At 36.1% G+C, this 16,913-nt stretch overlaps 1 long non-coding RNA gene across 1 annotated transcript; it reads right to left on the bottom strand.

Annotated features, from left to right (window-relative positions):
* Positions 1 to 624: 624 nt before the first annotated feature.
* On the bottom strand, positions 625 to 16,690 carry LOC139073734 (uncharacterized). The gene is made up of 2 exons (XR_011522724.1): positions 16,596 to 16,690; positions 625 to 912 (listed from the first exon to the last, which is right to left on the bottom strand). It is a non-coding gene; the product is annotated as an uncharacterized lncRNA (long non-coding RNA).
* Positions 16,691 to 16,913: the final 223 nt, after the last annotated feature.

The raw sequence follows: 16,913 nt of genomic DNA, 5'->3' as shown, positions 1-16,913 counted from the left end.
GCCTAGAATGACAATTGTGCTGATATCGAGAGACCATGAATTAACAAGGTATTTTTTTAAACTGGGAATATGTACAACTTGTCTCAATTCTCATGTTTTTATTGATTTGGTTATGGGCACAAAGCCAGTAGTTAAAATATGATTTCTTATCAATTGTTTTTAACTTGTTTATTAATGCATAAGATGTGGAACCCAAATCCTAGAAAAATGCGTTCAGTTTCTGAACCTCCTAATTCTTTAAGTGAATGGTGCTTACCTTGTGCTGTGGTAAACTAATCAAGTAAACATGAATTCATATATAATAATAATAAAGCATTAAGATTGCCTCAATACCACACAGTGCAAAATGGAATTTGGCCGTGATGTAGTTAACATGATTAACATGGATAACAAGCAAGATGCTTCAGGGATCCACTGGGACATTTGTCCTGAATTATTTGGGTTGACTGTCCCCTCTTATTATGAGAACTGAAAGAGAGCCAAATTCTCTCTGCGCACCGCAGACATAAACTAACAATGCAGTATATCTGGATGCAGGCAGGAGAGATAATTAACTAGGTATGTTATTGCTCTTAGCTAAGAACATAACCTAAAATAAGGGAAGTAGAAATGAGGAGGAAAACATGACAGAACACTTCATTTATCACTATTGTGTGCTTATGGATGATACCCTGCAACACTGGCAGTTAGTTTCCCCCCAATTCTTCTCCTGCACAATTTCAGCACAATTTATCTTAAAATATGGAAGAAGGATGACGTGCGTGGAGTTCATAGGTGCATTAACCTTCTGCTGCTGGGGGCTGAATACCTTTGATGTCTTGTTCATGTGGTAAAGGATGGGCTTCTTCTCATGGCTGCTTTCATTTTTTTTGAGTGTTTATCAACATCAGTTGATAATAATTTATTGGTTGTCTGTGGGTAGGAGAAATGAATGAATATTTTGTAAGCTTGGCAGGTAGCTGTGATATTTGATAAGACATTAATTTCATACCTTACAACGTATTTTTAACACGTTAAAAAATGTGAGTGTCCCTAGAAAATACCCTAAAGTGTTAGAAAACTCAGTTACATAGAAAGTTTTAATAAATATAACGAATTAAAACATTTGACATACTATCTTTAGCAGGTTATGATATGATTTGAATTGTCCCTTTTACCTAGGAGCTATTTTTCTTCCACTCATTAAGATCCATTCACCATTCACATTAAATAAACATGTAGGTAAAAGGCAAATTCCTATGGCTGTGCTTCAGGTCAAGATCGTACAGTTGACTTTAGACAATGAGTTTGTGCTCCAAACCTATAGCAATGATAGATAAAATAGAAAACCAAAAATATATGTCCAGGTTCAACAACAAGATGAAATCTTCATGAACCAGAAACTGCACAGAATGGACACATAAATGGGGCTGAAGCCATTGGCATTCTGGGATCTGGCTCCAGAAGCCAGCTGTGGTGGCCAGGAGTTCCATTCCTGCCAAGCAAAGGGAGCCAGAATCGTCCCCAAGATGAGGGGTTGGAAAGAGGCTTGCTGTGTGAAGCCATGGGCTCTGGTACAGTTCCCTGACCCATGAAATGAGAATAACTAAGTGCTGCTGAACTGCCTCCTGGCTCTTCAGCTTTATGGGAAACAGAGGACCCAGCAAAGTGGTTGGAACAAGCCACACCTTCGTGACCATGAGCTAAACCAATGCACCTGCTGGTTCAGTGACTGTATTTGCAATGTCCCTAACACCATAGCGTAGCGATCCCAAAACATCATTATGGTTCCTTGTTTTGGATTAGGATCCCTGAATTCTGGGCAGAAGAAATAAAATAAAAACCCCAACTTCTAGGCAGCGAATAATAAGCTCAGATTTATGTATGTTGAAGGGGAGGATGCAGCTGTTAGTGAGGAGAGATGAAGAAAAGAGAGGAGAGAGAGAAAGAGAGAGGATGGAGAGGGAAAAAAATCACAAATCTTTCATTTCACATAAGCACATAAAACAAAATTCCAAATACGTGAAGAAATAAAATGATAAGGAACACTAACAACAAAAGGAAAAATCTGAATGTGAATTCACTACATGTAATATCAAATGTGTGTAGGATATTTAAAGAGATAAAGAATGTATAACTTTTATTCTTGAATTAAACCTTTTTTGAGATGATTGTAGATTCATATTCAGTTGTAAGAAGTGACACAGATAGATCCCATGTCCCCTTTACCCAGTGTCCCCCAGTGGTAACATCTTGCAAAGCAATAGTACAATATCTCAACGAGGATATTGCCATTAATACAGTCAGATGCGGACTATTTCCATCACCACAAGGACCCCTCTTGTTGCCCTTTTATAGCAACATCCAATTCCCTCCCGAGATCCTTGCTTCCATTCTTAATCTCTAGTAACCACTAATCTGTTCTGAATTTCTATATTATATAATTTTGTCATTTCAAGTATGTTACGTAAATGGAATCATGCAGTATGTAACCTTTTGGGCCTGGCTTTTATCACTCAGCAGAATTCTCTGGAAATTCATCCTGGTTGCTGCTTTTAGGAATAGTCTGTTCCTATTTGTTGCTGAATAGTATTCCATGATATGGATGTCTCAGTTCAACCATTCACCTGTTGAAGGACATCTGGTGGTTTTCAGTCTATGACTGTCACAAATAAAGCTGCTATGAACATTCATGTATAGGTTTTTGTGTCAGCAAATTTTTCACTTCTCTGGAATAAATGCCCAGGTATACAATTCCTGGATCATATGATAGTTACAGGTCTAGTTTTTAAGAAACTGCCTAACTGTTTTCAAGAGCAGCTGTACCATTTTACTTCCTACCAGCAATAGATGAGTGATACAGTGTCTCTACATCTTCACCAGCATTTGGCGTTGCCACTATTTTTTTATTTTAGCCATTCTGATAGGTGTGTAGTGATATCTCATCGCGGTTTTAATTTGCGTTTCGCTAATGGCTTTCTTTGTGCTTATTTCTATCTGTATATCCTGTTCACTGAAATGTCTGTCCACATCCTTTGCCCATTTTCTAATGAGATTGTTTATTTTTTCACTGTTGAGTTTTGAGTCTCCTCTATACATTCCAGATACTGGGCCTTTGTCAGATAGGTGGTTTGCAAAATATTCTCTCAGTCTTTAACTTGACTTTTCATCCTCTTCACTTGGTTTTTCACAGAGCAAAAGGTTTTAATTTTGATGTAGTCCAATTTGTTAATTTTACCTTTTATGGATCATGTTTTTGGGGTTAATCCAGGAAGGGGTGTGCAGCCTCGTTCCCGCTGAGAGGTGGTGACAATTCTCACTCTCCGCTGGGTCTCCTGCAACATCACCCCAGCGGAGAGGGGAGGGACACCTCCTTACTGCCAGGTGGGGGGTTACAGTCCAGGCTCCCCACATGGTCTCCATGGACACCCCAAGGGACAAGTGTCATTACTACCTGCTGAGAATGAACCCTCTTCTCTGACTCTACCCTAGGATGGGATTGGGGTACCTCGTTACAGCCTGGCAAGGGTGGAAGTCGAGGCCTTTGCTGGTGTAAATGGGGTGGAGTCACAGTCTTTTCTATGGTGTTTGGCTGGACAAGAGCAATTATTGTCTAAAAGCATTCTGTCTTGCTAGACTGGCCATTTTCTGCTCCTTTGGCTGGAGGGAGCAGACTTTTCTTGGGACTTTTTTGTGCATGCTTAATGGCATATGGGTTGCTGGCTTCTTCAGCTCCAAATCTGATGTATTTGAAGCAAAAAGAGAACCCAGGGAACTCACTACTGTGTTGTTCCTCATGTTTCAAGGCCCCTAGCCAATCTGCCTTCTTCTTGCCATCTTTTAGAGTTGTGATCCATTTGTTTTATGTGTAATGTCCTGGGATTTTGCTTGTGCTCAGCAGCAGGAATAGGGAAAAATATGTTGACTCCATCTTCCTGGAAACAGAAGTCTATAATTTCTATTTTAAGGTAAGAAAGTTTGAATCAAAATAGCTAGAAATAAAACAAGTCCTGGTAGATGTGAAAAGAACATACTATAAATATGGGAGATAAAAAGATAGTCATTATCATTTTTAGTTTCTGCTTAGGATGCAGAAAGCTGAAGGAGGCATTGTTCCTACTGTTACACATTATAGCAACAACTCCACCACCAACAAAAAGCTGAACAGACTGCAAGTTTATGACTTTTCTTGAAACTCTCAGAGAGCTGAGGTCACGGGGCAACTAAGTAGCCCAAAATTTAAGGAGAGACAGGACCTGCAAGGAGATGATCCTCCACTTGTAGTGCAAGTATCTGGATGCTGGTGAAAGGAATACAGCTGAAATGGGATGTTGACTTTTGTCAAGTGCTTTCTCTGCATCTATTGAGATTATCATATAACATTAATTCTTTAGTGTGTTAATATAATGAATTATGCTGATTTTTCATAGTTTGAAGCCAGGCTTGCCTTCCCAGAATATGAATGGTTATAAAGTATGGTCCTTCCCATATATTGCTGGACTTAATTTGCTAAGGTTTTGTGGAGGATTTTTATGTCTATGTCCATGAAGGATATTGGTCTATAGTTTTCTTCTTTACAATATCTTTGTCTGGTTATGTTATCATGATAATTCTGGCCTCTTAAAATGAATTGGGAAGTATTCCCTTCTCTACTATTTTCTGGAAGAAGTTGTATGGGATTGATATGATTTATTTCTTTAATGTTTGCCAACATTTACCAATGACCTTTTCAAAAGACAAGATCTAGCAAAATGTTGTGTTCAAGAAATATAATTAAAGCAAGTGTGTAAATAAATTTTGAAAATTAAAGAATAGGAAATGAGATGCCAGACAAAAGAAAACTGGAGTAGATATGTTGTTGTCTGACGTAATAGAATTCAAGACAAAAAATCCTATAAGCAACAATACGCGGTCATATATTGCTAAAAATGAAAAAGAATAAAAACAGAATAAAGAGATATTATCACCATGAATAGATATGTACATTACTATCTAACCAGACACACAGAAAAATAATAACCAACAGAATAGCAGGGAGAAATAGAGTAATTAGCAATTTTAGTAGGAAACATTTTACACGTCCCCTCTCTGTCAAAGAGATACAAAGATCTGAATATATGAATAATTTAATTTCTAATAAACTGAAACCAGCTGTATAATAGGAGAAAATATAGTAGGACACTAGAAACATGCTAAAGTATTACACTCAAGAAGTGGACAAATAGAATAAGACACCCTTTTTGAGCACACAGAGAGAATGTGTAGATGCTCCCCACGCACCAGGCAACAAAGGAAGCAGCAACAATTACAAAATAATACAGACTGTATTCTCTGGGAATAATTCAACTAAAACTCAACTAGAAAATAAGTGGGTTGTTTAAAAAAAACCCTTGCTTATAGCACTTAAAAAGTATACTACTATACAGCTCTTATAATAAAGTAATTTATAAAGCCTATTGGAAAATACTTAGAACTGAATGATGATGAAAACACATTTATCATAAATTATGAGGCACAGATAAAGCAATATAAGAGAAATTTGAGAGAAATATATAAGAAATAAGAATAATATAGAATAAACATATAAGAACTAAATATAAGAGAAATACTTCAAGCGTTTATCAAGAAACAAAAAAAAATCTTTTAAAAATGAGCTAAGCACTCAATTAAAGCAATCAGAACAAGCAGCAGTACAAAAATCAAAGAAACAAGAAAGAAGAAATAAAGACAAGAAAAGAAATAAGTGAAATAAAAATTGAGAAGAAGAACAAAAGTTCTTTGAAAAGGTTAATTAAATACAGATACCTTGGGCAAGATTTTTCAAGGAAAAAAAGGTTAAAATAAAATACAGAATAAATAAGTTGAAACAGCTGCAGATAAAGTTCTAAAATAACTTTTAAAAGTCAATAACTATATGCTAGTAAAATTGAAAATCATTATAAAACATACAGATTTCTGAAGAAAAATAAAATGCCAGACAGAAATCAGCACCAAAAATATAGAAAACTTGAGTAGATTAATGAGTATTAAACATATAGAAACTGTTTTAGAAAAATCTCCATCTCAAAAAACCAAAACCCAAGACAGTTTTATTTCGGGAATTCTATCAATTTCAAGAAATAGTTAAATAGCAACTTATACAAATTTTTCTAGAAAATAGAAAAAGGCACCTCCTAGTTCATTTCCTGAGCATGGTGTAACTTGATTTCAAAATCAGAGCAGGGCAACCCAAGAAAAGAAACCATGGGCTCGTTTTGCTGATAAACACAGATACAAAAATTCTGAATAAAATATCAGCTGTCTGGCACAAATAGTGTATTAAAAAATACCATAGCATAAGCAATGGGGTTTACCACAGAAATGCAAGGATGGTTAAATATCAGAAAATATATCAATGTAATTCCTCATATTAACCGACTAGAGGAGATGCCTTGATCATGGTTTTCTTACTAGAAGTGGAAAAGTTATTTGACAAAGTTCAATATCTAATGATGATTACATCTTATCAAATCAGGAATAGAGGTGAATTTCTCCAGTTTAGTAAGAATTATGATGCAAATGTCTATGGCAAACATTACGTCAAATATCACAGAATCCAAGTCAGTTATCAGTTGTATGACTCAGTATTATTTTATTTTCCACCAACAAAGAAAACTATATACTGTCCATGACTGCTTCTCACCACGAAGCACAAGGCGAGGAATCGCCATAGGGACCCTGTGTGGCCTGCAAAGCCTAAAATATTTACGATCTGGCCCTTTATAGAAAAAGTTTGGTGACCCCTGATCTAGACCATAAAGGAACTTCTAGAAATCAATAAAATTAAGTCGAGAGCCTAACTAGAAAAATGGGCATCTGACAAGTCAAAAAACAAGCAAATTATGAAGAAGCAAACCAAATGGCTACAAAACAGAGATGCTCAAACTTATTAGTAATTTGAGAACATAAATCCAAATAAAAAAAGAAGTTACTTTACATTTGTCAGCTTGACAATGTTTAATTTAAAGTCATTATTATGAACAGAATTTGGGGAAGAGGAATTAGGTATTCTATTAACCTGACTCAGATACTAACTAATTTGGTTTATTTTTGCTTTATGTTGTACTTCTGCTAAAGTTCCTACAAGGATATTAATATGGGAAAATAAAAGCAGAAGATAACCTTTGTTGCAATTGTTAGTCTGAGAATTCAGAAAACCCCACAGAATTCAAATTCTAAGAGCACATTTCCTTATCAAATTAACATAACCCTTAGTGATTTGTAAATCTGTCAGAACTGATTTTGCAAACCTAAATAGCTCAATGAACCTTGAGGTGATAAAATTCTATTTGAATTCACGTCAACAAGATGTCAGAAAAATGCTTTGGTAAAGAATCAGCTTACATATTTTTTCAGAGATGATAACCTATTAATTATGGACTTAATCCACCTGCTAAAACTTGTTATAAGAATGTTCTTGCTTACCTCCACCTAGCCCCACCCACCATCACCCACTCCCACCATATCGCTCTACTCTATCGTAGGATGGTAAGTTTTGACTCAGTCTGAGTATAATGAAGATGCTATTGTCTTTATCTTTGTTCTTATATACATTACTTTTGTAAACAATAAGTAAAATTATAGTGCAAGGACAAAACCCTGTACTATTAGACTTTTTATTCATTCATGTATACCACATGCATTTATTTTGTGCCAATAAAGTATCAGGTACTCAACATATGAAAATAGTCCCTGCCCTCAAAAAAATGTAATCCAGTTAACCAACAATTCCAATACAGCCTGTAAGTACTCAGAGAGGAAAATAAACTGGATGTTACTGAAGCATAGAAAAGAGACATCTAGTCCAGCCAGGTGTTGAGAAGGGAGAGAATCAAAGAAGATTCCTAGAGAAAGTGATGCCTAAGTTGAGACCTGAAATGTGTGGAACTGTCCCTGCTGCAAGTGTCCAAGAAGTAGAGAAGTGGGTCACTGGTGGCAAGAGATAAATAAATAAATTCAATTAATGAATATTTAACTAAATGTGTGTATCACTTATGTTAAGATTTTTACATGAGTCAAGTACTGGTTAGTATATGTAGTTATTATATTGAAACATGATAGTGTATACCATATATCTGGGAAGAGAAACGCCTGCTATCTATTCTCTGCTACCAGTAGAAGGCACTCAATCATCTTACACATGAAAACCACATTAAGGAGCAATTTGCCAACTTTCTCAAGCAGCCCATTGCAAGTCTGCAACCTCTGTTACTTAGGATACTTTTTCTTATACCAAACTGTATAAACAAAGGAAAATATGAAGGGCTTACGCAGCAACAGCCACAACAAATGCCTTAGACCTTTCTGATATGTTGAGAGCTAGTTTTAACCTATGTGGAAACCCTTTGCAGGATTATGGACCACTTGGGCAGAGGTCATATACATACACAAAAAATAGCTATAATTTTGGTCATCTGAAGATTAATTCTACCTGACATCTTAATGACATTCATGGCATTGGTTGGTTTTCAATTTGAGATGACTTTCCAACACATGCAAATATGCAGTCATATTGGTGATTATAAATAAAGTGGGGAAACAAGGATGCTTTTTGTATTTCAGTTACTGAGGTTGGTCTTGCTTTGAACTAGTGTGAAAACTCAGAATGTGGACCATTCAGAATTTCCTTTCCATTTCAGTACATGGCACCTCTTTCCACCTACTTGTTCAATCTAAAAACAGGGAAGTAATCCCTGATTGTACCATTTGCCTTCCCTCATTTCCGTATGTCCTCACCCACCCCCGACTCCTCATCCCCACAAACAGTAACATATGTGTTTACAAATACAGCTAACACATGAGCATGTCCAGGTGTTTCTACAACCAAAATATATCTCAGTTCTAACTGCGTCTTTATCTACACCATCTCCTCTCACGTGGGCTATTATAATAACTGCCTCCCTTCTTTACTCTTCGACTTTCCTCCCTGCCCAATCCAGTCTCCACACTGTAGATTGTATCTTTTAAAAATATAAATTATCTCATCTCACTCCTTGGCTTAGCTCTTTCTGGGCCTTTCTATTGCATTGATAATAAAATCCAGTCATCTTACCTTCATCAAAAGGCCCTAAATAATCTGGGACCTGCTGACTTTTCTAGTTGCTGTCTCACTTACTCGCTATAGTCGATTCACATGCCTGCTTTCATTTACTTGAAATGCCGTCTTTTTGGCCTTTATACACGCAGTTCCCTTTGTCTGGAAAGTTCTCCCATCTCTGAAAGTCTACCTTCTTCTAATTCTTTCTGTCTCAGCTTCCTTGAGTCCTTACTGACAAGTCTACAAAAGAATCTGCCTCCTGGCCCCCATTCATCTCTACTACATGGGCTTTGGTTTCCTTCATAACCTATTACATTTTGTAATTATATATTTTTTGTTAATATGTTAACTGTTCAGCCTTACCTTGGTACTATAAGATCCATGAGGGCAGAGACTATATTTGTTTAATTCACCACTACATATCATTGTTATGGACTCAGTACAAACTTGCTGAGTGAATAAATGAATGAACCAGTTGATGAATGGACCTGTGTCCTTTACTTGGCCTGTACTGATAATAAAAACTGTGGAATAAAATGTCTATTAAGTTAATCTGTCATGCACACCTGTGTGGATGAGACATCCTGAATAGCAACAAATTCTTTGAAGAAAGGAAAGTTGCTCAACAATTTTAGTGCTATTCCCCAGGAGGCTTGGATTTCATTTTCAGCATTGGGATTGTAAGTAAAAAATAAAAGTCTGAAGAATAGAGCTGAAGAGAAATAAAATGCGATGCTCTTCTTTCATTTATATAAACTAAATACTTCAATTTGGAACAAACTAACAGCCAAAATAGAATTGGCAGACATGTTTCAGATAGTCAAGATATCAAGTGAACTGTCTAGAACGTTTGAAATTCTCCCTAGAAGGTTACTTTTCATTTTAGTTGTCATATTCACTGCCTTCAGAGGTTGGAAAATAAGTACTTCAAGATGCCTATCTTTTAGGAAATAGAGAAAAGCTGTAGCACAAAGAAAACTAAAAATGATACGTAACTAGATGTTATGAAAGGAAAACACTATGTAGCTAAATAAAAACAGTGGACTAAGCTACACATTGTCAGAAGTTAAGATGCCATGACTAAGAGGAAAACATCTATGCAGAACAGTGGCCCTTTCTTGGGCAACTGAATTCCTTAAAGAAATGAAGCTGATGACCCCAGGAAAAAATTGGCACAGTGTTACAGCTTAGCAACCTATTTAGGTCTCTTGGAGCCTATTTAGGGTTCTGAAGAACATACAGACAGAAGCCAAAAAAGAGGCGTTCAGCACCAAACAGCTTTCAGTTAATCATGCTTGAACTAAAACAAGTCTAGTTTTGAAGAATTTATGTCTAGTAATTTAAAATTGATCTCCTCTTGAGTCTTTCCAAATTTTTACTGTCTCCTAAATTTCTGTTTAACACTATAATATGTTTAAGACTTTTCCAAAGCGAGACTTCTAATCAACTAATTCTAATGCAAGAAAGATATGAAGATTAGCATTTAAAAAATTTCACTTCCAGCCAAGTTGGAGTAACAAAGACAGGAGTTAACTTCCTTCCATGAAAACTTAAATTGGCAAATATATATGAAACAACTGTTGTCAGACATTAAACATATAAGCATCACAGTACTGTGATATCTGAGAGAAGGAAACAAAGATGGTGAGCCCCATGTTTGGGCTGTTTTCTGCTGAGAACCAGTATCAAGGCTATAGAAGCAGAGAAGAGGAACGCAAGCATAGCTCAGCAGCAGCCTCAATGAACTGAGGAGAGAGAAATTAGGGTTCAAGCAGGCTGAAGGGTCTGCTCATTGTGGGACAGAGCTCTGGAAAGGAGGAAGCAACACAGATAAAGAGCTCAGAACTCTAAATAGAAGTCCACTGGAGCTTTGCTGAGCAATGGGCTGTAGTTACATGACTGTGAAACTCCACAAGACTAGGCAAAGAATGATCAGGAAGTTGTATGGTAAACAATTTCCAAAGCTCACACAAGGTGGGAAAATGCTCAAGCTCAGGTCAGCCAGAGTGGAGACTCTAAAATGATCATAAGTTAGTAGTAGGAATTAACTATCCCCGGAGTAAAGGATACTATAGACTAATCCCACACCTTAAAGAGATCAAACTGATTCCCAAGTAACTGAACTGCCTGCAAAAACAAAGTCCAGCACTCTGTAAAGGAAGAAAACATAATCCAGATACTCAACAACACCATATTCACAATTTCCAGCATCCAAAAATAAATTACTAGACATGTCAAGAGCAGGAAAATGTGAGCTTTACCAGAAGAAAAATAAATCTGAAGAATCAACACCAGAGATGATGGACTTAGCCATTAAAAATATTAAAACAGTTGTTGTAACTATGCTCTAGGATTTAAAGGAAATATAAACATAACGAGGAGAGAACTAGAAGATATTAAAAAGAACCAAATGACACAGGATGTGAATGTACATAATGCTACTGAACTGTACACTTAAAAATGGTTAAAATGGTAAATTTAATGTTATGTATATTTTCCCACAATAAAAAAGAAAAGAATCAAATTGACTTTCAAAAGATGAAATATATAGTATCTGAAGTGAAATTTTCATGTGTGGAATCAACAGATAGCTACATATTGTAGAACAAAAAAACATATGATTTTGAACACATAGCAATAGAATCCATCCAATAATAAATCACAGAGAAGAAAAAGACTAAAAAAATTAACTGAGTCTCAGTGACATGTGGGATAATATCATGCGGTCTAAGATATGTGTAATTGGAGTCTCAGATGGAAAAGAGACAGAGACAGTGGAGGGAACAGAAAATATATTTAAATAATAATGGCCAAAATGTTTTCAAATTTGACAAAAATTATAAACCCACAGTGCAAAAATCTCTAATACTCCAAGTATAAAACAATACCCACCAATGATAAAGAGAAAAATCTTAAAAGTAGCCAGAGGAGAAAAAGGCACATTATGTACACAGGAATGAGATAGAATTGTTTCAGACATAATTAGGCACTATGCAAGTTAGAAGATGTTGGGGTAATATCTTTAAGGTGCTGAAAGAAGTGGAGACCGTCAACTTCAATTTCTATAGCCAGTACAAATATCCTTCAAAAATGAAGCCTAATTCAAAACTTTGTCAGACCAATAGAAGCTGATAGAATTCATTGACAGAGACTTTCATTATGAGAAATATTAAAGCAAGTTCTTCAGGTGGAAATAAACAATCCAGATGGAAAATTAGATCTATATAAAGGAATGAAGAGTGCTACAAATGGTAAACACGTGGGCAAATATACCAGGCAGGTTTTTTTCGTTTAGAAATTTACTTTGAAAGATAATTGAGCAGTGAAAATAAAAATAATGACAATTTTTTGTGGAATTTACAACATATTTAAAAGTAAAATGTATGTCAACAATAGAAAAAAGGATGGAGGGCCACTGTATGTGAAATAGCATAATATTTGGAAGTAGACTGTGAGACTGTGATAAGTTAAAGATGAGATGTTTAACCTTCAGTAAAACACTGAAAACATTAAGCAAAGAATAACAGCTAATATCTAATATGGGAGACAAAGAATCATAAAAATACTCAATTCAAAAGAAGACAAGAAAGGAAAAAACAACCAAGAAAGAACAGATAGGAAAAATGAAAGACAAATAGTAAGATGGTAGATTTAAACCCAAACACATCAATAACTATCTTAAAACGTAATTCACGTAAACACTTTAATAAAAGGCAGAAAAGATCAAACTGGAAAAAAGGAAGAGTCAACTGTATACATACGTGTACAACACATCTGCTCTTCTTAAGGGAGCATTAAGAAAATGAAAAGGCAATCCACGGATTGGGAGAAAATATTTGCAGTATCTATTTCTGACAAAAGACTGGGCAAAAAATGTGAACAGATACTTTCTAAAAGATTTATAAATGGTTGTGAGCACATGAAAACATGTTCAACATCATTGGTCATCAGAGAAATACAAAGTAAAACCACAATGAGATACCACTGCACACCCAGTAGAGTGTCTGAAATAAAACACTGTCGAGGATATAGAGCAACTGGAATTCTCATGAATATTTTATGGAATATGAAATGATATCAACACTGTGGAAAATAGTGTAACAGTTTCTTATGAAATTAAACATGTGCTTGCCATATAACCTAGCAATTGCACTTCTAGATATTTACCCAAAAGAAAGAACGTCTACGTCTACAAAAAGGCTTGTACGTGAATAGCAGCTTTATATATAATAGGCCCAAACTCTACACAACCCTACTGTCTATCAACAGGGTGAATGGAGAATAAGATTTGGTGCATCCATACAATGGAATACTAGTCAGCAATAAAAAGAAATAACTACTGGCATATGCAACAACATGAGCGAGTCTCTAAAACAGTATGCTGAATGAAGAAAGCCAGGTACCAAAAGGTATATACTGCATAATCCCATTTGTATGAAAATCTGGAAAAGACAACTCTAATTTATAGTAATGGAAATCAAAGAAGTGGTTACTTAGGGTTGAAAAGATGCGAGGGTGGGGGAGCTTTACTGCAAAAGGGGCATGAGGGTAATTTGAGGGAGTGAAAATATTCTGCATCGTGACTGTAGTGGTGGTGTCGCAACTACATGCATTCGTAAATCTCATGGAAGTGTACACTGAAAATAGGTGCATTTTGCTGAGTATAAATTGTATCTCAACTAACTTGATTTTTAATAGTTCAGTTTTGATAATTGTAGAATGCCTTGTGAGTTGGTGAGCCATGTGGTTCATTGAGATATAGATTAGAAATGCGTCTGCCATCTAGTCATACATGTTTAAAAAGAGTTTATCGTTTATGTGCATATTTGTCTTGCATGTTTTTTTCTGATTGAATATTTGTCCATATTAGTGTTGTATATCTTGGAAATAAAGAGAATATATGTAGTTATGTTTTAGGTCAGCACAGCAAACAAGGACCTAAAATTATTTTAGAAGAAGCTTGTTTTGACTAGAATTATGATATATCCCTTCTTTCTGGGGTAGGTAAATTTCACAGAGGATTTTACCCAAACCCTGGCTTAATTTAAATACTCTAATTTCCTAAATCATTCATAATTTTGTCATTTGACAAATATTCAGCAATATTACTTAGAGTTTTTAAAGGTAATGCCCATATTTGTAAGTCTCAGCATATAAAAACCATCTGTTTTCTCTCCTATTCAAATAAATCTGACAAAGCAAAGTTGCTGTATTATGAAAATAAGACTTTTTGGCCCACTAGATATATCAAAAGGTAGAATGAAATATGTTTGTTTAGATAGTCAATGATATAACTCCTACAGTACCAGTTTTAAGGTGGTATGGGACCTCAAGGTAACAGCTTGAGGAAAATGGTAAATTATTTAAATAACTGCTTTTTAAATTGAAAAGTATATATATATATAATCCTCTAATTGTATAATTTACCTACCCCAGGAAGAAGCTGTATATCATTGATCATTGAGAAAGGATAATAATGGGAAATGAATGGGTTTGGGGTTAAGGCCAAATAGTAGGTAGCACCCAAGGGCCAGCCTTCAATACAATGGTAACTTGGATGCTATAGCTTGATAGGCATTGTGACGGTTAATTTTATGTGTTAACTTGACTGGGCCATGGGATGCCCAGATATCTGGTTAAACATTATTTTGAGAAGTGTCTATGAGAGAGTTTCCAAAAAGAATAGCATTTGAACGGAAGGACTGAGTAAAGCAGATATGGGTGGGCATCATCAAATTCTTTGAGGGCTTGAAGAGAACAAAAATGCTGAGGAAGGTTGAATTCACTCTCTACCTGACTAGTTGAGCTGGGACATCCATCTTCTCCTGCCCTTGGTGCGGCTGGTTCTCAGACCTTCAGATTCAGACTGGATTCTACACCACGGGCTCTCTGACTCTTAGGCCTTTGAACTAGACCACTGGCGTTCCTGGGTCGCCAGCTTGCAGACAATAGGTTGTGGAACTTCTCAACCTCATGACTGTGTGAGCCAGTTCCTTATAATAAATCTCATTCTATTTATCTGTATATCTCTATTGGTTCTGTTTGTCTGGAGAACCCTGACTAACACAGGCACGCTGGACCCTAAAGTCCTCAATAGGCTTAGGGCAAAGAGATTATTTCCAGATCCACCTGCTGACAGGAATAGGACTGGCAGACAGAAGCTAGACAGAGCTGACTGTAGGCTAAGGGGGCTCATCAATACCTGAATAAGACCAAGCAGGAGCTGAGCCCCGAAATCATGCAATCTCTGCTGTGACACCTAGGACATTCCAATTTAGGAAATAGAGTAGCAATATCATCTGGAATACTTGCAAGCTTTTGTGGCTGCATGCTGGCAGGCAGCATCATTTTTGGGTCTGCAAATACCAGTCTGTCTAGTCTTTCTTCTTTGTGGAGAAAAAGGAAAGAAAAATAACACATTGCATTTACTATGAACCACCTATAAGCCCATTGCTTATATTTCATCTCAACACCACTTATTGTCCACATTTTCGTAACAGGAAATCATGAAACTGAAGCTCAGAAAAATAGTCACTGTAAAGCTCACAGATTAAGTCATTACAATTGAGAATTAAATTCAGATCTGTCTTCCCCCCCAAATCACTGTTCTTTCCACAACTTTGTGAGGCTGGGATGTCATCTTTCTCAGTACATCAAAAATTGATAAGACCTTTATGGACAGATTCATACTAATCAACTTTGCAGGAGACTAATTGACAAGTATACAATGAGAAATAAAACTGACAAGAAAGACTAGAGAGCTTGAATAAATAGTTTAGTGCATTCTCTTCACTAAATTGAAGAGTTACCTGGGAAGCAAAATTATATTAAAAATATTGCTTGGTCAGTTTAAAACAGAAACAAAGGACTGGAATGATCTTTAACATAAGGTGCTTTCGTTAAGACAGATGAATGCTGTCTTCCTCAGTTTGTTACAAGTTGGGTTGCCATTGGTGGTGCCCTTGGTCATTGCTCACTCTCCAATGAGCAGTGCTGAGTGCAGGCTACCAGTGCCATACTACATGCACACATTACATGAAAACACTTCTGTTTCAAAATCTTGTACATCCATTTATTCAATATATATTGTGCATCTCTAATAACCAGACTGTTCTAGGCACTAAGCATACAATATTAAATAAAAACAGTTAAAACTCTGCTTTTGGTGGAGAAAGTGTTAAAAACAATTGTCAGAACCAAGGAAATTAAAACATTGACACAGCTACAGCTTTAGAAATGCAAATGAGTTGTTTTTATAAATTGATTTTCTATAATGCTATTCTCCAGGAATCGCTATCCTTCAAAAATCTGAGGATGGTTTGCTATCGTCCCTGTGTGTCTACGTAAGTTAATGAATGGATGAAAAACTAATACTGCTTGCTGTAAAACCAGTAGTTCTTGGGCAGATTTTATCTTATAACATTCTCGAGTGTTCCTGTAGCTCCTCTTAGCTCATAGGCCATGGAATTCTTCAAAGATTTACTAAATCTCTGAAGAAGCCCTGTAAGCAAGCAATCGCAGTGGCATTTATTATACTCACACAACAAATGTCACCCATTTCGAGTGTTGTCTGTTCCTGGGAGACTGCCGGCTTGGTTCTCAACTACCTCTTACTGTAGACCTTTCTGAGACAGTGACTTCACAGTGGTTAATGTCAATGAAAACGTTCCGTAGATTCATACCAGGTGATCTGGGGATTGCGTGTGGCACTGTTACCTTCGCATCACTAAGAGGACTCCATGACCTTGATTCTGCCTTACTTACTTTGTATTCTAGGATTGGGTTACATAAAATACCAGGAGAAATAAGTGGGTGATGGCTGAAAATTGAAACTCTTATGATTATATAAGAATTTTGA

This window comes from Equus przewalskii, chromosome 9, assembly GCF_037783145.1.
Source record: "Equus przewalskii isolate Varuska chromosome 9, EquPr2, whole genome shotgun sequence".
Taxonomy (NCBI): domain Eukaryota; kingdom Metazoa; phylum Chordata; class Mammalia; order Perissodactyla; family Equidae; genus Equus; species Equus przewalskii.
This window is presented reverse-complemented; position numbering and strand designations above follow the sequence as displayed.